Here is a 12,879-nt window from a genome sequence, read left to right on the forward strand (position 1 = left end):
TCCCTCCTTTCATTCTCTCTCCCTTTCTTTACCTCCCATCTCCCTCCCTCCTTCTCCCTTCCCTTCCCTCTCCTCTCCTCCTTCTCCCCAGAGTTCCAGTTCCTGCCAGTTTTCCTCTCCTTCCTTCTCTCTCTCCTCCTCTCCTTCCTTTCTCTCTCCTCCTTTCATTCCTTTCTCTCTCTCCTCCTTTCATTCCTTTCTCTCTCTCCTCCTTTCATTCCTTTCTCTCTCTCCTCCTTTCATTCCTTTCTCTCTCTCCTCCTTTCATTCCTTCCTCTTCTCCTCTCCTTCCTTTCTCTCTCTCCTTTCCTTCCTTTTCTCTTCCTTTCCTCCTTTCTCTCCTTTCCTTCCTTCCTTTCTCTTCTTTCATTCCTTTCCTCTCTCTCTCATTCCTTTCTCTCTCTTTCCTTTCATTCCTTTCTCTCCTCCTATTCCCTTCCTTTCTCTCTCCTCCTTTCCTTCCTTTCTCTCTTCCTCCTTTCCTTCCTTCCTTTCTCTCTCTCCTCCTTTCCTTCCAGTGCACTCCTCCTCCTTTCCTTCCTTCCTTTCTCTCCTCACAGGCTTCCTCCTTTCTCTCAGAGCTCCCTATCCTAGGGAATAGGGTCTCTCTCCTCCTTTCCTATCTCTTTCCTCCTCTGCTCTATGCACCAGGGAATAGGGTTCCAGGGCCCATAGAGCTCTGGTCTAAAGTAGTGCACTATGTAGGGAATAGGGTGCCAGGGCCCATAGAGCTCTGGTCTAAAGTAGTGCACTATGTAGGGAATAGGGTACCATTTAGGACATAAGACTCACCCAATGAAGCCTGGTTGTCAGGCTGAGTGGTGTTCTCTTCTCACTGCAGGGCGGCCATATTGTTTTCCTACACAGACAGTCAGCGACGTGAGCGTGGAGCCCCAGAGTTTCTCCTATTCAGGGAAATCTCCTGGCCCTCAAAGCTATTTTTCTCCCTTATTGTTCTGTGTTTTACTGAACTGTCCCTCTGGTCTCAGAGAGAGAGAGTAGTATCTCTCTGAGTATCAACCGCTAGAAGGACAGACTCTTCTATATATGTATGGACGGCCTTTTCTCATTTGGGGAAAAGTCTGTCCTCTCCGTCTTCTCTTCTGCGTGATCCGGAAACCGATAAGTGGTCGAGTGGTGCCAATTAGTTAGTAGATGAACGGAAGAGGCTCCTCCCCTCCTCGATAGCCAATTAGTTAGTAGATGAACGGAAGAGGCTCCTCCCCTCCTCGATAGCCACCTTTCATGGAGGATGGTCATGTGGATCCTACCTGAGTCCTTCACGGAAAGGCTCTTGAAATGTTTTTTATTTTATTAAAAAAAAATCACGTTACACATTTATTGGGGATTCCACCCTGTCAACATAATTTACCTGATGATGCGTAAGTGGAGAGGAGTCTTAATCCTATACAGGTAGCATTTTCACCCACGTTCCTTTCTCACCCACGTTCCCTTCTCACCCACGTTCCCTTCTCGCCCACGTTCCCTTCTCACCCACCGTTCCCTTCTCGCCCACGTTCCCTTCTCACCCACGTTCCCTTCTCACCCACGTTCCCTTCTCACCCACCGTTCCCTTCTCACCCACGTTCCCTTCTCGCCGCCTCTCCTCGATTACCTTTGACCTTTTTCCAAAAGGAGGCGATAAGAGGACGGAGGGAGAGAGGGACGCCGGAGTTGAGTAAACGTAATGGAGAAAAGGACTTTGTTTTATGTAGTTTGTATGCAACAATTGCATCCATCGCCTCAAAAGTCCAGTATTGTATGAATGAAGAAAATAGGACCTTAACTCTTGTCTGCTTTTTATAAAGAAGCTTCTCCCCCCGACAGCCTTTTTCCAGGCCTCCCTCTGTGAGGATTTCCTGGTTTGGTCACATGGTCAGGTCATGAGGTCAGGGAAAACCTCTCGGTCTGGTAATATGAAAAGGTTGTCATGCTGTTCTTTGGCCAGGACAGAAGCATAGGATGTATCCCAAATGGCACCCTAGTCACTATGGTCCCTGGTCGAAAGTAGTGCCCTATCTAGGGAATAGGGTGCCAGTAGAGTCCTAATAGTGATCTGTTGGTTGTAGACTGTAAAGGAGGGAAGAGGTGTTTTGGTTCTTGGGCAGCACGTCATAATATGGACCCCACTACCTTCGCCATGTAGAGAAGACGAGCTTTCAACAAAACCTTTTTGTTGTTCATTTTAAAACGTTTTGACATTGTAATGTGTTTTATTACGACACCAGCCTTTGATGTTGACCTCTATAATAGTCGGACATGAGGAAGCCCTCAAATTACACCCTATTCTTCAAAATAAGTGCAGTACTTTTTAAAATAAGTGCCCTAATAATGGGGGAATAGGGTGTAATTTGAAAACAGAGATATTATATATTTTTTCCTTCTCAAATGATTTCTCTAGATAGGATTAATGTTGTTATTATTATGATGGACTGTTAAAAAAAAAAAATGTATAAAAAAAAATTGGCAATGAATGATGGGAGATGGAGTTTTGTGATCATGTCAGGAGAAGAAGGGCCCCGTTTGGGGGTGTCCCTGATGTTGCCTGAGTTGAGGTTGTTAATGTGTGTCCCAAATGGCACCCTATTCCTTATATAGAGCACTGCTTTTGAACAGAGCAGTGCTCTTGATAGGAAATAGGCGGCCATTTTGGACTAAGGGAAGAGAAATGATGGTGAACACAACATGTAAACACTATGGGTGTGTCCTAAAAGAGCACTTTTTTTTATTACCTATGTAGTGCATATGCCATTGGGCCCTGGTCAAAAGTAGTGTACTACATAGGGTGTGATTTGGGATGCAAATTTTATTTTCCTTTGGTTGTAGCTGCTGCTGGGTAATTTAAACAAGGAGTGTGTGATCGAACGAGCGCAAGAGTGTGTTCTTAATTATTATTTTTTAAACAAGCCGAAACATGTTTTTAAATTATTGATTGTACAGTTTTAGGCTAGGGTATGAAAAGCAGAGACTTTTTTCACAATAAAAACTGTTCTTAACGTTGTCAAATTGTTATGGTGTCTTCTGTGATTAAAAAATAAAATAAAAGATTTCACCTTTTATTTAACTTGGCAAGTCAGTTAAGAACAAATTTCTTATTTACAATGACGGCCAAACCCTAACCCAGACGACGCTGGGCCAATTGTGCACCGCCCTGTGGGACTCCCAATCACAGCCGGTTGTGATACAGCCTGGATTCAAACCAGGGTCTGTAGTGATATCGCCTCTAGCACTGAGATGAGATGCTTTAGACCACTGCACCACTCGGGAGCCTGAACCAGGGTCTGTAGTGATATAGCCTCTAGCACTGAGATGAGGTGCTTTAGACCGCTGCACCACTCGAGAGCCTGAACCAGGGTCTGTAGTGATATCGCCTCTAGCACTGAGATGAGGTGCTTTAGCCCACTGCACCACTCGGGAGCCTGAACCAGGGTCTGTAGTGATATCGCCTCTAGCACTGAGATGAGGTGCTTTAGCCCACTGCACCACTCGGGAGCCTGAACCAGGGTCTGTAGTGATATCGCCTCTAGCACTGAGATGAGGTGCCTTATACCGCTGAACCACTCGGGAGCCTGAACCAGGGTCTGTAGTGATATAGCCTCTAGCACTGAGATGAGGTGCCTTATACCGCTGCACCACTCGGGAGCCTGAACCAGGGTCTGTAGTGATATCGCCTCTAGCACTGAGATGAGGTGCTTTAGACCGCTGCACCACTCGGGAGCCTGAACCAGGGTCTGTAGTGATATCGCCTCTAGCACTGAGATGAGGTGCTTTAGACCACTGAACCAGGGTCTGTAGTGATATAGCCTCTAGCACTGAGATGAGGTGCTTTAGACCGCTGCACCACTCGAGAGCCTGAACCAGGGTCTGTAGTGATATAGCCTCTAGCACTGAGATGAGGTGCTTTAGACCACTGAACCAGGGTCTGTAGTGATATCGCCTCTAGCACTGAGATGAGGTGCCTTAGACAGCTGCACCACTCGGGAGCCTGAACCAGGGTCTGTAGTGATATAGCCTCTAGCACTGAGATGAGGTGCTTTAGACCACTGCACCACTCGGGAGCCTGAACCAGGGTCTGTAGTGATATCGCCTCTAGCACTGAGATGAGGTGCTTTAGACAGCTGCACCACTCGGGAGCCTGAACCAGGGTCTGTAGTGATATAGCCTCTAGCACTGAGATGAGGTGCTTTAGACCACTGAACCAGGGTCTGTAGTGATATCGCCTCTAGCACTGAGATGAGGTGCCTTAGACAGCTGCACCACTCGGGAGCCTGAACCAGGGTCTGTAGTGATATAGCCTCTAGCACTGAGATGAGGTGCTTTAGACAGCTGCACCACTCGAGAGCCTGAACCAGTGACTGTAGTGATATCGCCCTCTAGCAATGAGAAGAGGTGCCTTATACCGCTGCACCACTCGAGAGCCTGAACCAGTGACTGTAGTGATATAGCCTCTAGCACTGTGATGAGGTGCTTTAGACCGCTGCACCACTCGGGAGCCTGAACCAGGGTCTGTAGTGATATCGCCTCTAGCACTGAGATGAGGTGCTTTAGACAGCTGCACCACTCGGGAGCCTGAACCAGTGACTGTAGTGATATAGCCTCTAGCACTGAGATGAGGTGCTTTAGACCGCTGCACCACTCGGGAGCCTGAACCAGGGTCTGTAGTGATATCGCCTCTAGCACTGAGATGAGGTGCTTTAGCCCACTGCACCACTCGGGAGCCTGAACCAGGGTCTGTAGTGATATAGCCTCTAGCACTGAGATGAGGTGCCTTAGACCGCTGCACCAGTCAGGAGCCTGAACCAGGGTCTGTAGTGATATAGCCTCTAGCACTGAGATGAGGTGCTTTAGACCACTGAACCAGGGTCTGTAGTGATATAGCCTCTAGCACTGAGATGAGGTGCTTTAGCCCACTGCACCACTCGGGAGCCTGAACCAGGGTCTGTAGTGATATCGCCTCTAGCACTGAGATGAGGTGCTTTAGACAGCTGCACCACTCGGGAGCCTGAACCAGGGTCTGTAGTGATATCGCCTCTAGCACTGAGATGAGATGCTTTAGCCCGCTGCACCACTCGGGAGCCTGAACCAGGGTCTGTAGTGATATCGCCTCTAGCACTGAGATGAGGTGCTTTAGACCGCTGCACCACTCGGGAGCCTGAACCAGGGTCTGTAGTGATATCGCCTCTAGCACTGAGATGAGGTGCTTTATACCGCTGCACCAGTCAGGAGCCTGAACCAGGGTCTGTAGTGATATAGCCTCTAGCACTGAGATGAGGTGCTTTATACCGCTGCACCACTCGGGAGCCTGAACCAGGGTCTGTAGTGATATAGCCTCTAGCACTGAGATGAGGTGCCTTATACCGCTGCACCACTCGGGAGCCTGAACCAGGGTCTGTAGTGATATAGCCTCTAGCACTGAGATGAGGTGCTTTAGACCGCTGCACCACTCGGGAGCCTGAACCAGGGTCTGTAGTGATATCGCCTCTAGCACTGAGATGAGGTGCTTTAGACCACTGAACCAGGGTCTGTAGTGATATAGCCTCTAGCACTGAGATGAGGTGCTTTATACCGCTGCACCACTCGGGAGCCTGAACCAGGGTCTGTAGTGATATAGCCTCTAGCACTGAGATGAGGTGCTTTAGACCACTGAACCAGGGTCTGTAGTGATATCGCCTCTAGCACTGAGATGAGGTGCCTTAGACAGCTGCACCACTCGGGAGCCTGAACCAGGGTCTGTAGTGATATAGCCTCTAGCACTGAGATGAGGTGCTTTAGACAGCTGCACCACTCGGGAGCCTGAACCAGGGTCTGTAGTGATATAGCCTCTAGCACTGAGATGAGGTGCTTTAGACAGCTGCACCACTCGGGAGCCTGAACCAGGGTCTGTAGTGATATAGCCTCTAGCACTGAGATGAGGTGCTTTAGACCACTGAACCAGGGTCTGTAGTGATATCGCCTCTAGCACTGAGATGAGGTGCCTTAGACAGCTGCACCACTCGGGAGCCTGAACCAGGGTCTGTAGTGATATAGCCTCTAGCAATGAGAAGAGGTGCCTTATACCGCTGCACCACTCGAGAGCCTGAACCAGTGACTGTAGTGATATAGCCTCTAGCACTGAGATGAGGTGCTTTAGACCGCTGCACCACTCGGGAGCCTGAACCAGGGTCTGTAGTGATATCGCCTCTAGCACTGAGATGAGGTGCTTTAGACAGCTGCACCACTCTGGAGCCTGAACCAGTGACTGTAGTGATATAGCCTCTAGCACTGAGATGAGGTGCTTTAGACCGCTGCACCACTCGGGAGCCTGAACCAGGGTCTGTAGTGATATCGCCTCTAGCACTGAGATGAGGTGCTTTAGCCCACTGCACCACTCGGGAGCCTGAACCAGGGTCTGTAGTGATATAGCCTCTAGCACTGAGATGAGGTGCCTTAGACCGCTGCACCAGTCAGGAGCCTGAACCAGGGTCTGTAGTGATATAGCCTCTAGCACTGAGATGAGGTGCTTTAGACCACTGAACCAGGGTCTGTAGTGATATAGCCTCTAGCACTGAGATGAGGTGCTTTAGCCCACTGCACCACTCGGGAGCCTGAACCAGGGTCTGTAGTGATATCGCCTCTAGCACTGAGATGAGGTGCTTTAGACAGCTGCACCACTCGGGAGCCTGAACCAGGGTCTGTAGTGATATCGCCTCTAGCACTGAGATGAGATGCTTTAGCCCGCTGCACCACTCGGGAGCCTGAACCAGGGTCTGTAGTGATATCGCCTCTAGCACTGAGATGAGGTGCCTTAGACAGCTGCACCACTCGGGAGCCTGAACCAGGGTCTGTAGTGATATCGCCTCTAGCACTGAGATGAGGAGCTTTATACCGCTGCACCACTCGGGAGCCTGAACCAGGGTCTGTAGTGATATCGCCTCTAGCACTGAGATGAGGAGCTTTATACCGCTGCACCAGTCAGGAGCCTGAACCAGGGTCTGTAGTGATATAGCCTCTAGCACTGAGATGAGGTGCTTTATACCGCTGCACCAGTCAGGAGCCTGAACCAGGGTCTGTAGTGATATAGCCTCTAGCACTGAGATGAGGTGCCTTATACCGCTGCACCACTCGGGAGCCTGAACCAGGGTCTGTAGTGATATCGCCTCTAGCACTGAGATGAGGTGCCTTATACCGCTGCACCACTCGGGAGCCTGAACCAGGGTCTGTAGTGATATAGCCTCTAGCACTGAGATGAGGTGCTTTAGACCACTGAACCAGGGTCTGTAGTGATATCGCCTCTAGCACTGAGATGAGGTGCTTTAGACCACTGAACCAGTGTCTGTAGTGATATCGCCTCTAGCACTGAGATGAGGTGCTTTAGACCACTGAACCAGGGTCTGTAGTGATATCGCCTCTAGCACTGAGATGAGGAGCTTTATACCGCTGCACCACTCAGGAGCCTGAACCAGGGTCTGTAGTGATATAGCCTCTAGCACTGAGATGAGGTGCTTTATACCGCTGCACCAGTCAGGAGCCTGAACCAGGGTCTGTAGTGATATAGCCTCTAGCACTGAGATGAGGTGCTTTAGACCGCTGCACCACTCGGGAGCCTGAACCAGGGTCTGTAGTGATATCGCCTCTAGCACTGAGATGAGGTGCTTTATACCGCTGCACCACTCGGGAGCCTGAACCAGGGTCTGTAGTGATATCGCCTCTAGCACTGAGATGAGGTGCTTTAGACAGCTGCACCACTGGGAGCCTGAACCAGGGTCTGTAGTGATATCGCCTCTAGCACTGAGATGAGATGCTTTAGCCCGCTGCACCACTCGGGAGCCTGAACCAGGGTCTGTAGTGATATCGCCTCTAGCACTGAGATGAGATGCTTTAGACAGCTGCACCACTGGGAGCCTGAACCAGGGTCTGTAGTGATATCGCCTCTAGCACTGAGATGAGGTGCTTTAGACAGCTGAACCAGGGTCTGTAGTGATATAGCCTCTAGCACTGAGATGAGGTGCTTTAGACCACTGAACCAGGGTCTGTAGTGATATAGCCTCTAGCACTGAGATGAGGTGCTTTAGCCCACTGAACCAGGGTCTGTAGTGATATAGCCTCTAGCACTGAGATAAGGTGCCTTAGCCCACTGAACCAGGGTCTGTAGTGATATAGCCTCTAGCACTGAGATGAGGTGCTTTAGCCCACTGAACCAGGGTCTGTAGTGATATCGCCTCTAGCACTGAGATGCTTTAGACCACTGAACCAGGGTCTGTAGTGATATAGCCTCTAGCACTGAGATGAGGTGCTTTAGACAGCTGAACCAGGGTCTGTAGTGATATAGCCTCTAGCACTGAGATGAGGTGCTTTAGACCACTGAACCAGGGTCTGTAGTGATATCGCCTCTAGCACTGAGGTGCTTTAGACCACTGAACCAGGGTCTGTAGTGATATCGCCTCTAGCACTGAGATGAGGTGCTTTAGACCACTGAACCAGGGTCTGTAGTGATATCGCCTCTAGCACTGAGATGAGGTGCTTTAGACCACTGAACCAGGGTCTGTAGTGATATCGCCTCTAGCACTGAGATGAGGTGCTTTAGACCACTGAACCAGGGTCTGTAGTGATATCGCCTCTAGCACTGAGATGAGGAGCTTTATACCGCTGCACCACTCGGGAGCCTGAACCAGGGTCTGTAGTGATATCGCCTCTAGCACTGAGATGAGGTGCTTTAGACCACTGAACCAGGGTCTGTAGTGATATCGCCTCTAGCACTGAGATGAGGAGCTTTATACCGCTGCACCAGTCAGGAGCCTGAACCAGGGTCTGTAGTGATATAGCCTCTAGCACTGAGATGAGGTGCTTTATACCGCTGCACCAGTCAGGAGCCTGAACCAGGGTCTGTAGTGATATAGCCTCTAGCACTGAGATGAGGTGCCTTATACCGCTGCACCACTCGGGAGCCTGAACCAGGGTCTGTAGTGATATCGCCTCTAGCACTGAGATGAGGTGCTTTAGACCACTGAACCAGTGTCTGTAGTGATATCGCCTCTAGCACTGAGATGAGGTGCTTTAGACCACTGAACCAGGGTCTGTAGTGATATCGCCTCTAGCACTGAGATGAGGTGCTTTAGACCACTGAACCAGGGTCTGTAGTGATATCGCCTCTAGCACTGAGATGAGGTGCCTTATACCGCTGCACCACTCGGGAGCCTGAACCAGGGTCTGTAGTGATATCGCCTCTAGCACTGAGATGAGGAGCTTTATACCGCTGCACCACTCGGGAGCCTGAACCAGGGTCTGTAGTGATATCGCCTCTAGCACTGAGATGAGGTGCTTTAGACCGCTGCACCACTCGGGAGCCTGAACCAGGGTCTGTAGTGATATCGCCTCTAGCACTGAGATGAGGTGCTTTAGACCGCTGCACCACTCGGGAGCCTGAACCAGGGTCTGTAGTGATATCGCCTCTAGCACTGAGATGAGGTGCTTTAGACAGCTGCACCACTCGGGAGCCTGAACCAGGGTCTGTAGTGATATCGCCTCTAGCACTGAGATGAGATGCTTTAGACAGCTGCACCACTCGGGAGCCTGAAACAGGGTCTGTAGTGATATCGCCTCTAGCACTGAGATGAGGTGCTTTAGCCCACTGAACCAGGGTCTGTAGTGATATAGCCTCTAGCACTGAGATGCGGTGCTTTAGACCACTGAACCAGGGTCTGTAGTGATATAGCCTCTAGCACTGAGGTGCTTTAGACCACTGAACCAGGGTCTGTAGTGATATAGCCTCTAGCACTGAGATGAGGTGCTTTAGCCCACTGCACCACTCGGGAGCCTGAACCAGGGTCTGTAGTGATATAGCCTCTAGCACTGAGGTGCTTTAGACCACTGAACCAGGGTCTGTAGTGATATAGCCTCTAGCACTGAGATGCTTTAGACCACTGAACCAGGGTCTGTAGTGATATAGCCTCTAGCACTGAGGTGCTTTAGACCACTGAACCAGGGTCTGTAGTGATATAGCCTCTAGCACTGAGATGCTTTAGACCACTGAACCAGGGTCTGTAGTGATATAGCCTCTAGCACTGAGGTGCTTTAGACCACTGAACCAGGGTCTGTAGTGATATAGCCTCTAGCACTGAGATGCTTTAGACCACTGAACCAGGGTCTGTAGTGATATAGCCTCTAGCACTGAGATGAGATGCTTTAGACCGCTGCACCACTCGGGAGCCTGAACCAGGGTCTGTAGTGATATAGCCTCTAGCACTGAGGTGCTTTAGACCACTGAACCAGGGTCTGTAGTGATATAGCCTCTAGCACTGAGGTGCTTTAGACCACTGAACCAGGGTCTGATGTAAAGGGATAGTTTAGATTTGACATATTAAGATGTTTGTCTATGGACAAGGAGTGACTGCAATCCACACGTTTGTTAAAATAGACATTGCCAACAACAAGTAGTCTTAAAGTCTGACCAAAACCTTGACACAAAAAGGCTGCATTAACACAAGCAGCCCAATTTTTGGATCTTTTGCCCAATTATTGGCAAAACATCTGATCTCATTGGTCAAAATACCGATTAGTGGCGTCAACGTCTGAATTGGGCTGCCTGTGTGAACAGCATAAGGCCAGGATCCGATCAGATAACCTGTAGTAACTGCATCATTGTTTTTGTTGAGGTGGTGCCGGATGTGTGACTGTCAAAATGGTTAAAAAACTAATCTAAAAGGTCTGACCAAAACCTTGACACACTAACCAGAGGTAATATTGTGTGTTTACAGTGTGTGTTAGTTTATCCTATGTAGCGGCTGGAGGTGCGTGTAGAACCTAGCGCCATAGACATGAGTATCAGTTTCTTAAAGAAACAACGCCATCTACTGGCCCCAATACATAGACACTCTAACCTCGTCCCCCAGGCTAGTGATTTGGAGGTCAGTATGAGGCCCTGCCCCTCATAAAAAAAAATAAAAAAAATACATTTATAGTAAAGACGTAATTTAAATTTTAAAAATTAACTTATTTTTAATGTGCCATGAACACAACCAGTTATGTTTTCATCTGATTGTCAAACCACTCACTAAAAAAAGTAGGTTACCTTCACACGTTCATTCAAAAATAATTCCCGCATCCCAACAGCGCCACCCGCTAACTTTTCCTTCAATCCACAAGTCTCTGAAACCATCTCACCTGAGAAAGCATCCGAGCGAGCGAAACAGCGCCCCCCTCTGCCTTACTATATAACATACCATAGTCTTTTCAGCCAGACAGCATCAGATACATGTCCTCTGTCTCCACGACGATGGCAGTATTATCAGCAGCACCTGTTTTTCTACTAAAGACATGCGTATTGTATCCATTCCCCTAGTCTAAGGGCCCGGTCTGGGTTTCTACTAAGCGGACATATGGAATGGTTTTAAGATGGTCGTAACAAGGATAATTGAGCTATTTGATGTATAATTTTAGGACCCCTGTAGGAATAAATAAAATACATTATTTGATGAAACATTGAATTTGGCCTTACTGCTATTAGCCCAAAGAAATGGAATCAAATAACAGATTCAGACATGGAAAAACAGACTGTAAAATGGAATCAAATAACAGATTCAGACATGGAAAAACAGACTGTAAAATGGAATCAAATAACAGATTCAGACATGGAAAAACAGACTGTAAAATGGAATCAAATAACAGATTCAGACATGGAAAAACAGACTGTAAAATGGAATCAAATAACAGATTCAGACATGGAAAAACAGACTGTAAAATGGAATCAAAAGGAAATGTTTTATACATGTCTGTACTATATCTGAGAGATTTTTATTTATTTTTATTGATCCGTTATTTTACCAGGTAAATTGACTGAGAACACATTCTCATTTACAGCAACGACCTGGGGAATAGTTACAGGGGAGAGGAGGGGGATGAATGAGCCAATTTGTAAACTTATATATAAGAATGCTCATTTTAATATGATTTTTAAAACCCTCAAACACCAATAAAGTACCCAGTTGTCGTATTTGAGTAAAAGTAAAGATACATGAAAAGAAAATGACTCAAGTAAAAGTGAAATTCACCCAGTAAAATACTACTTTAGTAAAAGTCTAAAAGTATTCGGTTTTAAATATACTTAAGTATCACAAATAAAATAAAGTATAAATCATTTCAAATTAGTTCTATTAGCCAATCCAAATGCCACAATTTGTTTTTTTGTATTTTTATTTACGGATAGTCAAGGACACACTCCAACACTCTGACATAATTGACAAATGAGTCCTTCAGATCAGAGGCAGTAGGGATGACCAGGGATGTTCTCTGTTTAGTGAGTCCTTCAGATCAGAGGCAGTAGGGATGACCAGGGATGTTCTCTGTTTAGTGAGTCCTCCAGATCAGAGGCAGTAGGGATGACCAGGGATGTTCTCTGTTTAGTGAGTCCTCCAGATCAGAGGCAGTAGGGATGACCAGGGATGTTCTCTGTTTAGTGAGTCCTCCAGATCAGAAGCAGTAGGGATGACCAGGGATGTTCTCTGTTTAGTGAGTACACCAGATCAGAGGCAGTAGGGATGACCAGGGATGTTCTCTGTTTAGTGAGTACACCAGATCAGAGGCAGTAGGGATGACCAGGGATGTTCTCTGTTTAGTGAGTACACCAGATCAGAGGCAGTAGGGATGACCAGGGATGTTCTCTGTTTAGTGAGTCCACCAGATCAGAGGCAGTAGGGATGACCAGGGATGTTCTCTGTTTAGTAGGGAGTGACCAGGGACACCAGATCAGAGGCAGTAGGGATGACCAGGGATGTTCTCTGTTTAGTGAGTCCACCAGATCAGAGGCAGTAGGGATGACCAGGGATGTTCTCTGTTTAGTGAGTACACCAGATCAGAGGCAGTAGGGATGACCAGGGATGTTCTCTGTTTAGTGAGTACACCAGA

Source organism: Oncorhynchus keta, chromosome 5, assembly GCF_023373465.1.
Source record: "Oncorhynchus keta strain PuntledgeMale-10-30-2019 chromosome 5, Oket_V2, whole genome shotgun sequence".
Classification (NCBI taxonomy): Eukaryota; Metazoa; Chordata; class Actinopteri; order Salmoniformes; family Salmonidae; genus Oncorhynchus; species Oncorhynchus keta.